Source organism: Schistocerca nitens, chromosome 4 (assembly GCF_023898315.1).
Source record: "Schistocerca nitens isolate TAMUIC-IGC-003100 chromosome 4, iqSchNite1.1, whole genome shotgun sequence".
Lineage (NCBI taxonomy): Eukaryota > Metazoa > Arthropoda > Insecta > Orthoptera > Acrididae > Schistocerca > Schistocerca nitens.
The window spans coordinates 419,803,244-419,818,812 of record NC_064617.1 but is presented as its reverse complement, the minus strand read 5'-3'; the positions used below and the strand labels follow the sequence as shown (position 1 = coordinate 419,818,812).

The 15,569-nt window shown below is 41.3% G+C and overlaps 1 protein-coding gene across 1 annotated transcript in view; it reads left to right on the top strand.

The window, feature by feature from the left end:
- LOC126253230 (D-glucuronyl C5-epimerase B) overlaps nucleotides 1–15,569 on the top strand; it is a 122,011-nt gene that overhangs the window by 88,141 nt on the left and 18,301 nt on the right. The gene's annotated exons all lie outside the window — the stretch shown is intronic.

Sequence of the window (15,569 nt, the reverse complement as noted above, 5' to 3'; positions counted from 1 at the left end):
TGTTTTGTTTGTGGTAGCCTTTAAAGTTCTTAGGTCATAGCACACAGATGATAGTTTTCTAGACAATTTATTTGTATGTGTATGTCTTGCTGAACCCATAGGACCAAAATTTTTGTGACACTTACATTTTCTAGGGGATCATTTTTAATTGTGCTGGAATAGACATTTGATTAGTCGGAGGAATTAAATGAAAATCGACACACACAGCTTTTTCAGTATTTGTAAATTTATTTATTTTTTTTTTATTTTTATTTTTTTTTTTTTGTGAACCACTCAAAGTTTTTTTCATAAAACTTTCTGCTGTGGACTGCAAAGTTTCTGGACTGATGTTTATACTTACTCTAGTTGTGTTTCTGTAGTCTGATTGTGGTATAAAAAGAAAAATGGTGTAACTGTGAGAGGGAGCAAGTAATTTTTCCCCATTGAGAATGCTCCGGAGAGCAAATATTGGTAAGGCTTTTGCCTTATGATCAAGGGCACCAAGTCTTGGAAAAACCTTGGGTGGGAGTGGTGCCATACGTATTTTACCCAAGTCAAACGTTAACTAATGAGGTTTCTATTCCGTAAGGTTACTTGTGTAGTAGTTGTGCATGCCTATTCTTTTGACTCAATTACTCTGTTGTTGAAGTTTGGAATTTTACTTATTTCCTCCATATGAATGGAATAAACAGCCTGTAAGTTCAGCCATTCCTGATACATACTGTTTGTGAGGGAGGTTTTATTTTTTTTTAAGTACAGAAACTGCTCTCTGTTTCTGCTGTTGAAACAGGTGCAGTTAGGCAATTTGCAGTGTTTTGTGCACTTCAGTAAATGATTCTTCAAAGGAATGTTCCACAAGAAAGGCGAACAGTTCACAAATTGACGTAATATCTTTAAGCGTATCTTTGTGATAAACTACTGACAGTTCATTTTTCAATTTATCATGGCAAATAAAGGGTCTGTAATTTAATGAAGTAGTATTGACTAAAGTGGCTTGGAAATGTTCTGTGAAAGAAACAAACTGTTTTGGACCAATAATTTCGAAGCTATGAATACATGAGAGTTGTGGAATCTTCTTTTCAATTGGTTGGTCACAGTGTCACACACTTCTTTGGCATCTGTTGTCAGATCAAGTTCAGTGCTATATTTGGAACATTTTCTTGAAGGAGAAAAACATTCATCTTCAGAAACCTGATACCTTTAACTATTCTCTTGTATTTCAGAAACTACTGACTCAAAGTGGTATAATGCTTTGAATATAGTAATGGCATTTGCACTGTGCATCTGAATTGTGTTATGCAAAATACCAACATGTTTCATAATCTCGTTGAAAAAATTTAGAAGGAACAAAAAATATGGATTGTGAGGTAAATTTTGTATAGCAAATGCTTCTCTTATTGTAATATCATTCCAAGAATCTTTTTCCTCGATCTTTACTATAAGTATTCTGAATACCAAATTCATTTGGTGTATATAACAATGAATGTACGTGACATATGGGAAATTATCAGATTCTGTACACCACAAGTGCCACTCATTACTAGGGCACCATGTGTGCCTGAGTGATGATTTTTTTAGAACACTGAAAGATTCTAGACTTTTTTAGAACCTCACTAAGCCCACGTGATGTCCTGTCATTAATGTATTCAAAAGAAAGGAATCTTTTAACAGTTTTCTTCTGCTTAATGTACCATAATATAACGATGACCTATCTTCTGCACTTAATGTCTCTTGTTTCTTCTGCCTGCTCAGAAACAAAAGTGGCAGCATTAATGTCTTTAAACAGCTCTTGATATATACAGTCTAAAAGTTCATTGTGTGTCATGTGTGACATATATTTACACACAGAAGGTACTAGAACTGCCTAAGTGGTCATCTAACACACTTCCAAGATTTCTTAGACGAGGCGACAAATCTAGGCATTTGCCATAGTTTGCTGACTTCCATTTTTCATTGTGAGCCCTTAGTGCCAATTCACGAATTCCACAAAACATTAAGCCCTCTACTATTCTGTTTAATGTGTGTCTATGCTTCATAACTAATATGTTATGTTTCTGGATTAACATTTTATAAACCAAGTCAGACTGAGCAGCAATGTTAATTTTGCCAATCATTTTGTATTTACAAGCATTTTCTAAATGTAGTGCACTTTCTTCATCTTCCTTAAGTCATTCATTTAAATGTTTTACATCATTACCACTGACTGTTTCCCACAATCCTTCAGCACCAAATAACACAGTAGAAATGAAATAATTTTTGTTTCTCTTCACTTACTGTTAACCAAGACTTTTTTCACAACCATGTGTTGCAGAAAGTTCTCTTCTCCTTTCCATCGAGTTGAGACATCAAGAAATCTTTTCATTGATAGGACAAGGAATTCCACCTTATGCAAGATACCTTTTTTCTGTTTTGTTTCACTCATATATGTTTCAGCACTTTTTGTGATATCTTCAGTGAGTTATTTTTTGTTTGCTGTTGGACATTTATTTTGGTAGCTATTTTGCTACACAGTCTACAACTTCTCGTGCTTTTGATATTGTGGTGCTTTTTCATACACTCCTGGAAATTGAAATAAGAACACCGTGAATTCATTGTCCCAGGAAGGGGAAACTTTATTGACACATTCCTGGGGTCAGATACATCACATGATCACACTGACAGAACCACAGGCACATAGACACAGGCAACAGAGCATGCACAATGTCGGCACTAGTACAGTGTATATCCACCTTTCGCAGCAATGCAGGCTGCTATTCTCCCATGGAGACGATCGTAGAGATGCTGGATGTAGTCCTGTGGAACGGCTTGCCATGCCATTTCCACCTGGCGCCTCAGTTGGACCAGCGTTCGTGCTGGACGTGCAGACCGCGTGAGACGACGCTTCATCCAGTCCCAAACATGCTCAATGGGGGACAGATCCGGAGATCTTGCTGGCCAAGGTAGTTGACTTACACCTTCTAGAGCACGTTGGGTGGCACGGGATACATGCGGACGTGCATTGTCCTGTTGGAACAGCAAGTTCCCTTGCCGGTCTAGGAATGGTAGAACGATGGGTTCGATGACGGTTTGGATGTACTGTGCACTATTCAGTGTCCCCTCGACGATCACCAGTGGTGTACGGCCAGTGTAGGAGATCGCTCCCCACACCATGATGCCGGGTGTTGGCCCTGTGTGCCTCGGTCGTATGCAGTCCTGATTGTGGCGCTCACCTGCACGGCGCCAAACACGCATACGACCATCATTGGCACCAAGGCAGAAGCGACTCTCATCGCTGAAGACGACACGTCTCCATTCGTCCCTCCATTCACGCCTGTCGCGACACCACTGGAGGCGGGCTGCACGATGTTGGGGCGTGAGCGGAAGACTGCCTAACGGTGTGCGGGACCGTAGCCCAGCTTCATGGAGACGGTTGCGAATGGTCCTCGCCGATACCCCAGGAGCAACAGTGTCCCTAATTTGCTGGGAAGTGGCGGTGCGGTCCCTTACGGCACTGCGTAGGATCCTACGGTCTTGGCGTGCATCCGTGCGTCGCTGCGGTCCGGTCCCAGGTCGACGGGCACGTGCACCTTCCGCCGACCACTGGCGACAACATCGATGTACTGTGGAGACCTCACGCCCCACGTGTTGAGCAATTCGGCGGTACGTCCACCCGGCCTCCCGCATGCCCACTATACGCCCTCGCTCAAAGTCCGTCAACTGCACATACGGTTCACGTCCACGCTGTCGCGGCATGCTACCGGTGTTAAAGACTGCGATGGAGCTCCGTATGCCACGGCAAACTGGCTGACACTGACGGCGGCGGTGCACAAATGCTGCGCAGCTAGCGCCATTCGACGGCCAACACCGCGGTTCCTGGTGTGTCCGCTGTGCGTGCGTGTGATCATTGCTTGTACAGCCCTCTCGCAGTGTCCGGAGCAAGTATGGTGGGTCTGACACACTGGTGTCAATGTGTTCTTTTTTCCATTTCCAGGAGTGTATGTTGTTGGCGAAGTGAGTAGGCTGATTTCGTGACCTATGGTTGCCTGACACTGCACTTTCTCTGATTCTGCAAAACATAGGCAGAGTATTCATTTCAAATGAATACCACACGTAATGGTGACGAAAACTCTGCCCTACGTTTTGAAAAATCAGAGAAAGTGCAGTGTTGAGCAAGCATAGGTCACAAAATCAGCCTATTCAGTTCGCCAACAACATATGAGAAAGCACCACAATATCAGAACCATGAGAAGTTGTAGACTGTGTAGCAGAATAGCTACCAAAATAAATGTCCAATTGCATCATGTAAGTTAGAAAATAAAAAATAACCCATTGAAGATAGCACAAAAAGTGCTGAAACATGTGTAGGTGAAACAAAACAGAAAAAAGCTGTCTTGTATAAGGGGAATTCCTCGTCCTATTTTCGTAGCAATCACGGATGCAACAAGAAGAACTGCAACACCACAAGATGATGATGATTATTATTTTTGGTTGATGTGTGCCTACCACTCAATTTCCAGCTTCTCTTCCATACCGAATAAATGAAAGGGTGTTTTAAACAATCAATCTACTTTATTCATTTTAAAATCACTGTATGAAGAGTTGAATTTAACCACACAGCTCGAGAACATGAGACATGAATGAGAGGTCACCTCGTTCGCTGTTTTCACATTTCCCTTTAATGAAGGACAGTAGATGGGGAAAGGAATGCAGTAAGACACATGACAGAAACTACAGTTAGGGGCTGCAGGCCGGAGGTAGCTGGCCCCAAACATTGTGAAGACTTGTGAACAGGTGGCCAAAGGGAGGAGAGTGGGAATGCGGCTGGGCAGTGCAGGGGAAAGAGGGGTACGGGTGAGGTGATCTGTCCATCAGGTCTACTCGAATTGGCCCTAAGCTGCACTAGAGTGAGGGCCAATGTGGAGAAAGGGAAGCAGCTTGGTCATGTCACTGTGACTGCAGTTTTCAGATCTGGAGGTGTGGATGGGAGTAAGGGCGGTCGTGGCTTGGGTGCGGGGAATGAGGGGTACACGTGTGGTTGCATGTCCACTGGGATCCTTGCTTGCTGGCCCACAGTTATGCTGTGGTGAGAAGGAAGGTGGAGAAGGGAAAGTTAATGGTCACATCACTGTGATTGCGAGCCAGGAGTGTGGAGGGAGTGTGGGGCTATGGGCCAGTTGCCCCTGGCTCTCGGCTTTGGATGGGGAAAGAAAAACTGGTTCGCCACTGCAGAATGTTACACTTTGTGTGCACTTACAACAGAAAGAACTGGACCTGATTACATAGAGTTTCTGTCAGTCATACTACGTGAAAGTTGTCATACTCGAACTGTTTGATATAGAACTGAAAAAAATACATCACAAAATTTTTGGTGGGGCTGGGCCCCGCTGGCCCTTTAGAATGAGCCACCCCTGGATATTTTATTATTAAAATTTATTGCCATGTCCTTTCCAGGTCACATGGACCATATTACTCAATTTAACTCTGTCTTTTTTATCTCCATCCTTTACCATACTGTTATAGGACATCACTTGTGTCAGCTCTAGGAATTCAGAAGTGTTACGCTTCCACATTTGTTCCATGTGAGTAAATCAAGCGTTAGTGTTCCCTTTACAAGAGGAAGAAGAAGAAGAAGAAGAAGAAGAAGAAGAAGAAGAAGAAGAAGAAAGACAAATGTGCAGCAGAAATTTTTTTAAAATGAAAATTTTCCACAAATGTAAGGAAAAGAAAACAGTTGTCCTGGAAGGGGATGGAGGAGGAGCAAGGAAGGTGGGGGGGGGGGGGGGGGAGGAGGAATTCAACTGTTTTCCGGAAATTGTCTTAAATGATTAAATATGCCATTTTATGTTCCTAGCATGCCTTTTTCCTCTTCAATTTCATTGTTCTTTTATGAAAATGAAATTCAATTAATTTGAAAGCCCGCTAAAACGCTCCATTTGAGTCATGTGATGCCTGTAACATCACTGGCGAGCTCGCTCCTCCTAATGTTGTAATGCTAATTTTCAGTGATGTCTGGGTTTGAAAATTACATTTCAGAAAATGTGTTATACTGTATTCATATTGTACAAATACATCTATAAAAACCCCTGGAAAGTTTTTGTAGTGTTCCAGAGAATGAGAAGATGGGTAAAATGTGGTTGCACTGTACCAGCAAATTGTCACCGCATCAACGCGCAATTTCACTACCTCAATTAAAAGTGTGTTACGCTGTGAAGTTAACATTAACTTACGTCCAAGATTAGCTTTCCCACTGTTGTAACGAAGGATGGTATCGTTCAGTGAAATTAAACTCCTAGTGAAAGTTGTTGTTTTACCCACCTACATCTGAATTATTTAGTAGGACAGTTTTAAAGTGATAGACTGTTGAATTTTATGAGGTAATATCTGTTGATTGCTGGTTTGAGTTAATCCAAAAAAATCTTTTAACTTACTTTTTACAGTCCTCTGATATGAAAACCAAATCACAATTACAAAACTTCACCACACAGATCAGAAACAGAATATTACTGTGTTTTCCTTGCTGTTTACATGCACTTTCATTTGCAATTGCTGTCCACAGGTTGCATTTGGAAAAATATTTCTAGTTTATCTGACCACACACTTTCTACATTATTAGAAACAATGTTTTTATCTTTGCACTGTCCACTAGATTCCTTATTGTTTAAACTTTTGCAGTTTCATCATCGTACATAATGATGAAGTATGCTTTTCACTACCAACAACACAGCCCTTTTGTTCATGTCACCTGCATGTTGTATATCTTTCCATATAAACTCATCATCCTACATCTTGATGTACTGTGGGCTTATTGTGATATCTTCACTGTTAGGACTGCTTTCCAAAAAAAGTGAATTGTTTGTTCGCAAAGTAAATGCATTTATCCTCGTTTCATCCATTTCTCAGACTGAGACTAATGTGAAGCTATGTACAATAAATTCCACAATTGAAACAACTGCTACACTCAATTCTTGCTAAAGCTGTTTTCGTATTTTATGTAAAACTTTTAAAAACGTATTACCCTTCCAGGAATCAAACATGTGGCCTCTTAATGTGCAGTCTGATGCATATCTGTTGCATCCCCAAACTCTTGCTGAATGCATAATATCTGCTGAGTATCTTCTATAAAGAAAATCGGCACTAAGTTTGGCCAAGAATAATGTTGTTATGTTTTGAGTTGCAGCTCAAGACTGGTGATAGACAACCTAGTCATGCAAAAGTTCTACAGTGCCTTAGTTTTGAGCGAGTTCAATGATGTTGCAGGAAACAGGGAAAAGAATGTCCCTTGTTGCACACATCGCCGCTCTAAAAGGGGTGGAGCATAACGCATCAACTTTCGCAAGGCTTCCATCACCATTTACAAAATTCATTTCTGTTGTTACTTAAAAGTTGTAATTGGATTTTCCATCATTAATAGCTAAACTGTTTGCAGTAAAAGTACATAAAAACCTTGTAACTTTAGCTAATACTCCTTTAATACTTCTATAATTTTGTCATACTCTTAGTCTGTGACGTCTCCAGAGCATCAGCCGGTAACAGAACGGTTTGATCCCATAACAGAACTTGATATTTAATGATTTTTAAGTTTTAATTATGTAAAAATAATAGATATACTGTGAGAATATTGACTTTAAATGGTATTTAAATGTTATAATGAATCAGGATAACAACAATATGAACCATATTTTTAGCATTGGAAAAGAGCCTATTTCTTTGGCAAATGATGATACAATCAAATATGAACATTGCCATTGTTTGAGAACAATTATGGAGTAGTAAATTGTGATGATCAATTATTACATTATTATGTAAAAGTATATTAACTGCACAGTGATTATTTTAATGATCTGGTGTAATAGTATTAGTTTACACATAAGTGTTGTGGGAAGGATATGGGAAATATAATCAGGTAAAATTGATGCTGGTATTTGAGGGAATAAGAATTTGCCTACTAAACAAACTTGAGTAGAACAGTGTACCCACAATAACTGACTGCAGGGACTTGGCAGTGCTGAGTTTTGGAACCAGTGACTATGAAAGAGTCATACTTACTCACTGAGTCTTCCACAGACGGTGAGTACTGGGCCATGCAGTGTTGCACATTGTGGGATGACTCAAATCTTGTTCACATTGTTGTAACAGACTACACACCTTGATCCAAAATATTCCCTCGATTCTGAGGCATTGCAGTGGCATTGTATTGGCTTCCACTATTCAGAAACCATGAACTAATTGGACACAATAGACCTGTGAATGCCATTATTATGTTCTAAGAAGCAAAATGTAATGTTTATAATATATTCCACTTCAGCTTTTGTATGTGTTGACCTTACAATCGTGACTGCAATCTGTCTGTTGGTTTGATCGACACTGCAGATTGCCAAAGTCCCAGTGTGATGATATTGAGAGTAGTCTGAACAATAATATCTGGTCAAGGGAGCTGTGAACTAAAAGTACAGCCCTTCTTCAAGCAGTTTAACATACAGTGAAACCTCTATATAACGTTTTTCAAGGGACCACAATTTCTGAACACTGTATAGAGGAAAACACTATAAAGAGGAAGGCTTCCAAATAATAATTATAGGGCATTATTGAAGATCGGGGTACCACTAATCAGCTTTGACAAATAGTGCCATAGATGACATTTTAAATTTTCACAACACCGTAATATGATATTCATTGCAAATGATCAATGTATCAAATGATTAGTTTTTTGTAATTAAAACATGGGGCCCGGTAGGTGGGTGGGTGAATGTAAATGGATCAGTTTGCACTGTAAAAAGTTATAACAGATTCTTAAGATATGACATCATTGTCCAAAGCTTACAAGTGGTATCCTGGTCTTCAGTTGACCCAATTACAGAATATGAGCCAAATTATGTTTATGATACACTCAACATATTACAGTAAATGGTACAGATTAAAAAAGAATTAGATACAAAAAAATTACTTTAATAATTAAATTATGAATGGAACTTAAATTTGCACTAAACTCTAGGAACCTATGCAATCTGAAAATCACATACCTATGATTTTTTTAAATATTCAAGCAAACATGTTTGTTTTCTATTTCTCCTAGACTCTATGGCAATCATTTCTTGCTCGTTCTGTCCTCAAGTCTATTGGCCATCATATATCTCCTGAATGTTTCAAAGGCTTCAGCTGCCTTAGTGTAGGGGGCACAGGGTCATCTTCCTTGTCACTGTCACTTTCACTACCACTATTATTCTCCAAGCTTCTCTCTGCAGTCAGCTCCTCAATACTTCGTACTCTTGTGGTTACCACGTTGTCATCCACAGCCACAAAGTCCTCAAAAGTGTCAGAATCACTGCCTATTAATTCCTGAAACTCATGCAAATCACTTGCAACATCTTCCACCGGAGCTGCCATCTCATTCTCACAGAATCCACTTTTGTGAAACAGTTTTTAATAGTTTCAGCACTGACTCCCCTCCACGAATACATAATTAAATTCATTGCCTGTAAAATATGCAGCTTCAGTTGTGAGCTCTGCTGGGTTTCTTTGGTCCATCAAATTCAAGGCCTTTTTTACAAGGGCTGTCCTGTATTTAACCTTAAGGGTGTGTATTATTCCCAAGTCCAAAGGTTGCAGATGGCTAGTGCAGTTGGGTGGCAGGAAAATTACTTCCACATTTCTCAGAAACGATACGTCTGGTGGATGTGCCGCACATCTATCTACAAACAGCAGCACTTTTCTTGCAGCACTCCCCATTTTGGCGTCAAATTCTCTGTGAAAATGTAAAAATATATTACTCATCATCCATGCCTTGGCATTGTTTGTATATTTGCACCTCCCCCCCCCCCCCCCCCTTTTCTGTGACCTGCTTGGGGACAGGTTTTGCCACTTTACGTTAAATTCTTTTTTGCTCAATTGTTGGTCAACTCTTGGTGGCTGCCCCATGTCCATTAAATTTCGTGCAATGAAGGAGATTTCTACCACATGGTGTTCCTCCATCTGCCTCTTGCAGTGGGAATCTACCATCCTCTGCCGTCCTTTTGCCAGCCATACCAGGTTGATCCCATGGTTTTTTACTCTGTAATGAGGTGCCTCCTTCCCCTTTTGTAGTTGCGTGACCTCCCTCATGGTGGTCCAAATTTTGTTAGACTTCCTCTCCTTTTGGCCCTTCACCCTAAATATGCCTTCCCACACTCCATGTCATGATTGTAAGCGGATGAAGCTTGCATTCTCAGGTGTTAGCAGACAACCATCACATGTTTACACCCATGCTATGTTTTCTTCCTGAAAGTGGTTTGTCCTCCCAGGTTTAAGTACCTAAATTTCCTTATGGATGTAGTCCCCCAGTTAGTGTTTGTTTTAGTTTGGGAGGAATTTGGTCTTGCCTTCGTGCAGGCCAGGTTTTGCCCTGTCTTTCCCTGTTTTCTTGTGTCTTCTTCCCATGGTGTTGTCCCCATTGTCACGGTCATGGTATGATATGGGGATCTGGATGAGTCCACAGCATTCATGATGTCCTGTCATGGGTAGTGCCTCTGGAGTGCCCCAGGCTCCCATGCTCTCTCTACTGCCTACCCCCACCCCTCCTTGTTCTTTACCGTACTCACTCGAATCTAAGCCATACTTTTTTTCCGGTTTTTGTAATCCAAAAAACCTGCGGCTTGGAATCGAGTGCAAAGTAAGCGGAAGTTCTGAAAAATGTTGGTAGGTGCCGCCACAACTAACTTCTGATGTCGAATATATGTAGCGCTACACAGGCATGATTTGCAGGCACAATGATAAAGACTGGCGCCAATACCTCTGCCTCAGTAAATACATTTAAAAAAAAAAGGTAGAAGATGAGACAAGGTTAAACGCATGTACACAGACTGGCTTTCCAAAAGCAATGGACAATTGACACCTACAGTATGTGTAAAACATGAAAGTTTGTCGCAAGTGTGCCAATGGATTTATGATGCATGGAAGTGTGTTCCATATCAGACTGTGCAACAAGCATTTAAAAAATGTTCATTATGCAGTGCACTAGATGGTACAGAGGACTATGCTCTGTATGAAGAAATGAGCAACAAAGAATTGAGTGATAGTGATTCAGAATCATGACTGATATTTTAAACATTCCATATAAGATGTATTACAAACCTAATAAAATTTTCTTTTAAATGTCAGCGTTTAATTTCTTAGTTATTTTCATTCTTATTTTATAAGTGTTGCTATTCTGCATCGCACAGGATATAAAAGCGTGGAGAGCTGCATCAAACCAGTCTACGGACTGAAGTCAACAACAACAACAACAACAACAACAACAACAACACACTCTGCATTTGAAGTCATGACTAAAAATCTACTACGAAAATCCGACTGGCAAGACTGTTTGGGATGTATGTCAATATGGCCAACTCTATGTTCTGAATTTTTTCCTACCTGTGACAAGAGATCGTTGCTAATAGGAACTTTTATGAATCGTGAATCACATGCAGTATTCTCTTCACGATAAGAATACTACAAATGTAAACATTATGCCATGTATTCTTTCATGTTTGCTGCTATCTCATTTAAATTGTGTCTGCCTAATAAACTACGAAACTAGAGTGAGACAACAGCAAATGCGGGAGAATATACATATCATGCCATGTTTATATTTGTATTATTCTTATGCTGAATAGTGATACAGTCAGAAATGAAGTACAGCAACTGACTAGATTTTTAGATCTAAGATGACTCTAATTTCTGTGCAAAATGTAATGTGCTAAAGAGGTGTCTGTAAAGATTTTCAAACAGAGAAAAATTTTCGCTAAACTCTAGTTCAGAACATTTTCTATCATATCCAGTCTATTATTTGGTTCTTGTTGATCATTATCAAAGAACACAGCAGTGTAAGTAACAACAAATAGCAGTCTCTTGCCATTGTTTCACTAATGATACAATTCCTCTCTCTCTTTTTTAATTGTAAGCGGCAGTAGCGCACACAAAAGCAAGGCAAGCCGCGAGCGGCGACAGGGCATAAACACTCATTATCAGAATGAGACAAACAGTACAATAATGCATTTTCAGCTTAGAGTGACGTAAACACCTATAACAAAGAGAACGGCACTTATCAGATCAAAGCAAAATAACCAGTCGATTCAAACCAGACGAAGCACATGAAAAGGAAGGGTACCCGTATAAATACGGACGGAGCGCCTGATGCATAGCAATGGCTACATGATAAAGCTTAACTGCTTAACTTTCGACTTGAACCAAACTACTGTAGCTGTATCTTCATCCATTCGACCTAAATTGTGTCTCAAGTTACAATGGACCAACTTTATTTCGATTTGGAGGTGCAGCCAATTTGAATCATTGTACCACTGACCTCTGTTTACCCCCCACACCCCTCCAAATTAACCAGCCAACCAAACCAAATACATTCCAACTGGCTCTAAATTATTGATGAATGATTGCAAGAACACAAATAGCAAATGTGACTTCAATTAGAAGAACAAATAGCAAAGTTTGCTGGAGCTCTGTGCTGCTGTAACCACACGATCCAAGATTGCCGTATCTTCAGCGTGAGGTATTAACCACGTATGCAGCACATCCAGACAGGAGTTTCCATTCACACACCCTTCAAGAAAACATGGTTTGAACAGATATCATGATAACATCCTGACCCATACAATAACAAGGCAGGTTTCATTTCCAACTGTTGTGCACAGTAAAGCACATTCCTCCTGTGTGGACAGTAATATGTAGCACAGGCATCAGAAAATCACATCTTTGAGTGAGACACAGCATTTGGAAATCATGCCAACAAAACATGGCAGGCTGCAACTCGCTGCTTCGTGTCAGTCAGACAATTCATTCACTGACATCCTCAATAGTATAACTGTACACTCACATCAGCCAAGACTTCTCAGCTGAAACAGTGGACTACTGAAACAAAACATTACACTGCTGGTAACACTTTTTTCCCCGGCTGCAAGCCAGAGATGCCAATAGAACAACTATTTATTTCTTCAAATGTACGAAGTCAAGAGGGATATGGAGTGTTTTGAACACCCTGTGCTCCTGTAACTTCTAAATCAGACTTTTTCAACATTTTTTATTTTTTATTTCATTTTTTAGAGAATTGAAGTAGGTAAGCATTTGATGAGACTAATGGATACCCAACATGCAATTGTTGTAATCCATTACTGTTTTAGGTTTCAATGAAACTTTGCAATTTTGTAAACGGTGAAAATGGGATGATCAGTCATATCATTGTGCTTCCAGTCCCAGCACAGCATTTGCAGTGTTGCAACAAGTGGGTACATCCATGAACATGTATGGAGGGTGTCTGAATAACAGTTATTCCACAATCCAAATCAGTCACTGAACTATATTCCATAAATAAGCACATATAATTGCACTTTTAAAATAGTTAACATGCACACTATTCCTCTGTACACATGTTGCAAAGTTAGTTATTGATACGTGCCAGATTATTGATGTGATGTTTTACAAAAGCCACAAAATTGTGCAGAAGTGATGTGAAATGAATGTTTGATCATTAGATGTATTTCATACTGGATTTTGTCAGTAAATGTCCAGTCACTGATTACAAAATCATGCAGTTTTTTTTTTTTTTTGTATGAGATTTCTCGATGAATAATACACTCCTGGAAATTGAAATAAGAACACCGTGAATTCATTGTCCCAGGAAGGGGAAACTTTATTGACACATTCCTGGGGTCAGATACATCACTTGATCACACTGACAGAACCACAGGCACATAGACACAGGCAACAGAGCATGCACAATGTCGGCACTAGTACAGTGTATATCCACCTTTCGCAGCAATGCAGGCTGCTATTCTCCCATGGAGACGATCGTAGAGATGCTGGATGTAGTCCTGTGGAACGGCTTGCCATGCCATTTCCACCTGGCGCCTCAGTTGGACCAGCGTTCGTGCTGGACGTGCAGACCGCGTGAGACGACGCTTCATCCAGTCCCAAACATGCTCAATGGGGGACAGATCCGGAGATTTGCTGGCCAGGGTAGTTGACTTACACCTTCTAGAGCATGTTGGGTGGCACGGGATACATGCGGACGTGCATTATCCTGTTGGAACAGCAAGTTCCCTTGCCGGTCTAGGAATGGTAGAACGATGGGTTCGATGACGGTTTGGATGTACCGTGCACTATTCAGTGTCCCCTCGACGATCACCAGTGGTGTACGGCCAGTGTATGAGATCGCTCCCCACACCATGATGCCGGGTGTTGGCCCTGTGTGCCTCGGTCGTATGCAGTCCTGATTATGGCGCTCACCTGCACGGCGCCAAACACGCATACGACCATCATTGGCACCAAGGCAGAAGCGACTCTCATCGCTGAAGACGACACGTCTCCATTCGTCCCTCCATTCATGCCTGTCGCGACACCAGTGGAGGCGGGCTGCACGATGTTGGGGCGTGAGCGGAAGACTGCCTAACGGTGTGTGGGACCGTAGCCCAGCTTCATGGAGACGGTTGCGAATGGTCCTCGCCGATACCCCAGGAGCAACAGTGTCCCTAATTTGCTGGGAAGTGGCGGTGCGGTCCCCTACGGCACTGCGTAGGATCCTACAGTCTTGGCGTGCATCCGTGCGTCGCTGCGGTCCAGTCCCAGGTCGACGGGCACGTGCACCTTCCGCCGACCACTGGCGACAACATCGATGTACTGTGGAGACCTCACGCCCCACGTGTTGAGCAATTCGGCGGTATGTCCACCTGGCCTCCCGCATGCCCACTATACGCCCTCGCTCAAAGTCCGTCAACTGCACATACGGTTCACGTCCACGCTGTCGCGGCATGCTACCAGTGTTAAAGACTGCGATGGAGCTCCGTATGCCACGGCAAACTGGCTGACACTGACGGCGGCGGTGCACAAATGCTGCGCAGCTAGCGCCATTCGACGGCCCTGGTGTGTCCGCTGTGCCGTGCGTGTGATCATTGCTTGTACAGCCCTCTCGCAGTGTCCGGAGCAAGTATGGTGGGTCTGACACACCGGTGTCAATGTGTTCTTTTTTCCATTTCCAGGAGTGTACATATTGTGAGTCTAAAACTACTTCTCAATCTGATACTGACCTGGGTTAATGTCAGCAATGGAAACTGTATGACAGGCATACTTTGGTCCAACTACAACTCATTGTGTCTTGTTCATTGTGACTAATGCGTGCTGTGTAAACAGCATCATAAAAACACCAAAAATAGTGTCCAACAATACCCAAGTGTGCTGGTCCACATCCAAAAAGGCAAAGAAACTAAAATGTAAAACTGACTGTACTTGCAATTTTGATTACAATGCGTAAAGTAATGGCTCTTTCCTGTCTCAAATTGCAAACTACTTGGCATTTCTTTTCCACAACTTCGGGTGTCTCTTTAGTTTATAGTAACTAATAATTTTGGATTACCGATTTTATTTCGGTTGTTATGTAATGTTTCATAAACATAGGTTTTATTAGTAGACAACAAGTTTTTTCAGTGCTACAGAATTATAAAAAAAGTCTACATAAAGTATGTAGTCTTTTGTTCAAGTAGACTTCCATCAGGTTTAAAACACCTGCAGATGCATCCATCTCTGCCCTTTTTCTTAGAGATTTTTGTTCTGCATACCACGCCTGTCCTGTGCTAACCTCTTCATTTCAG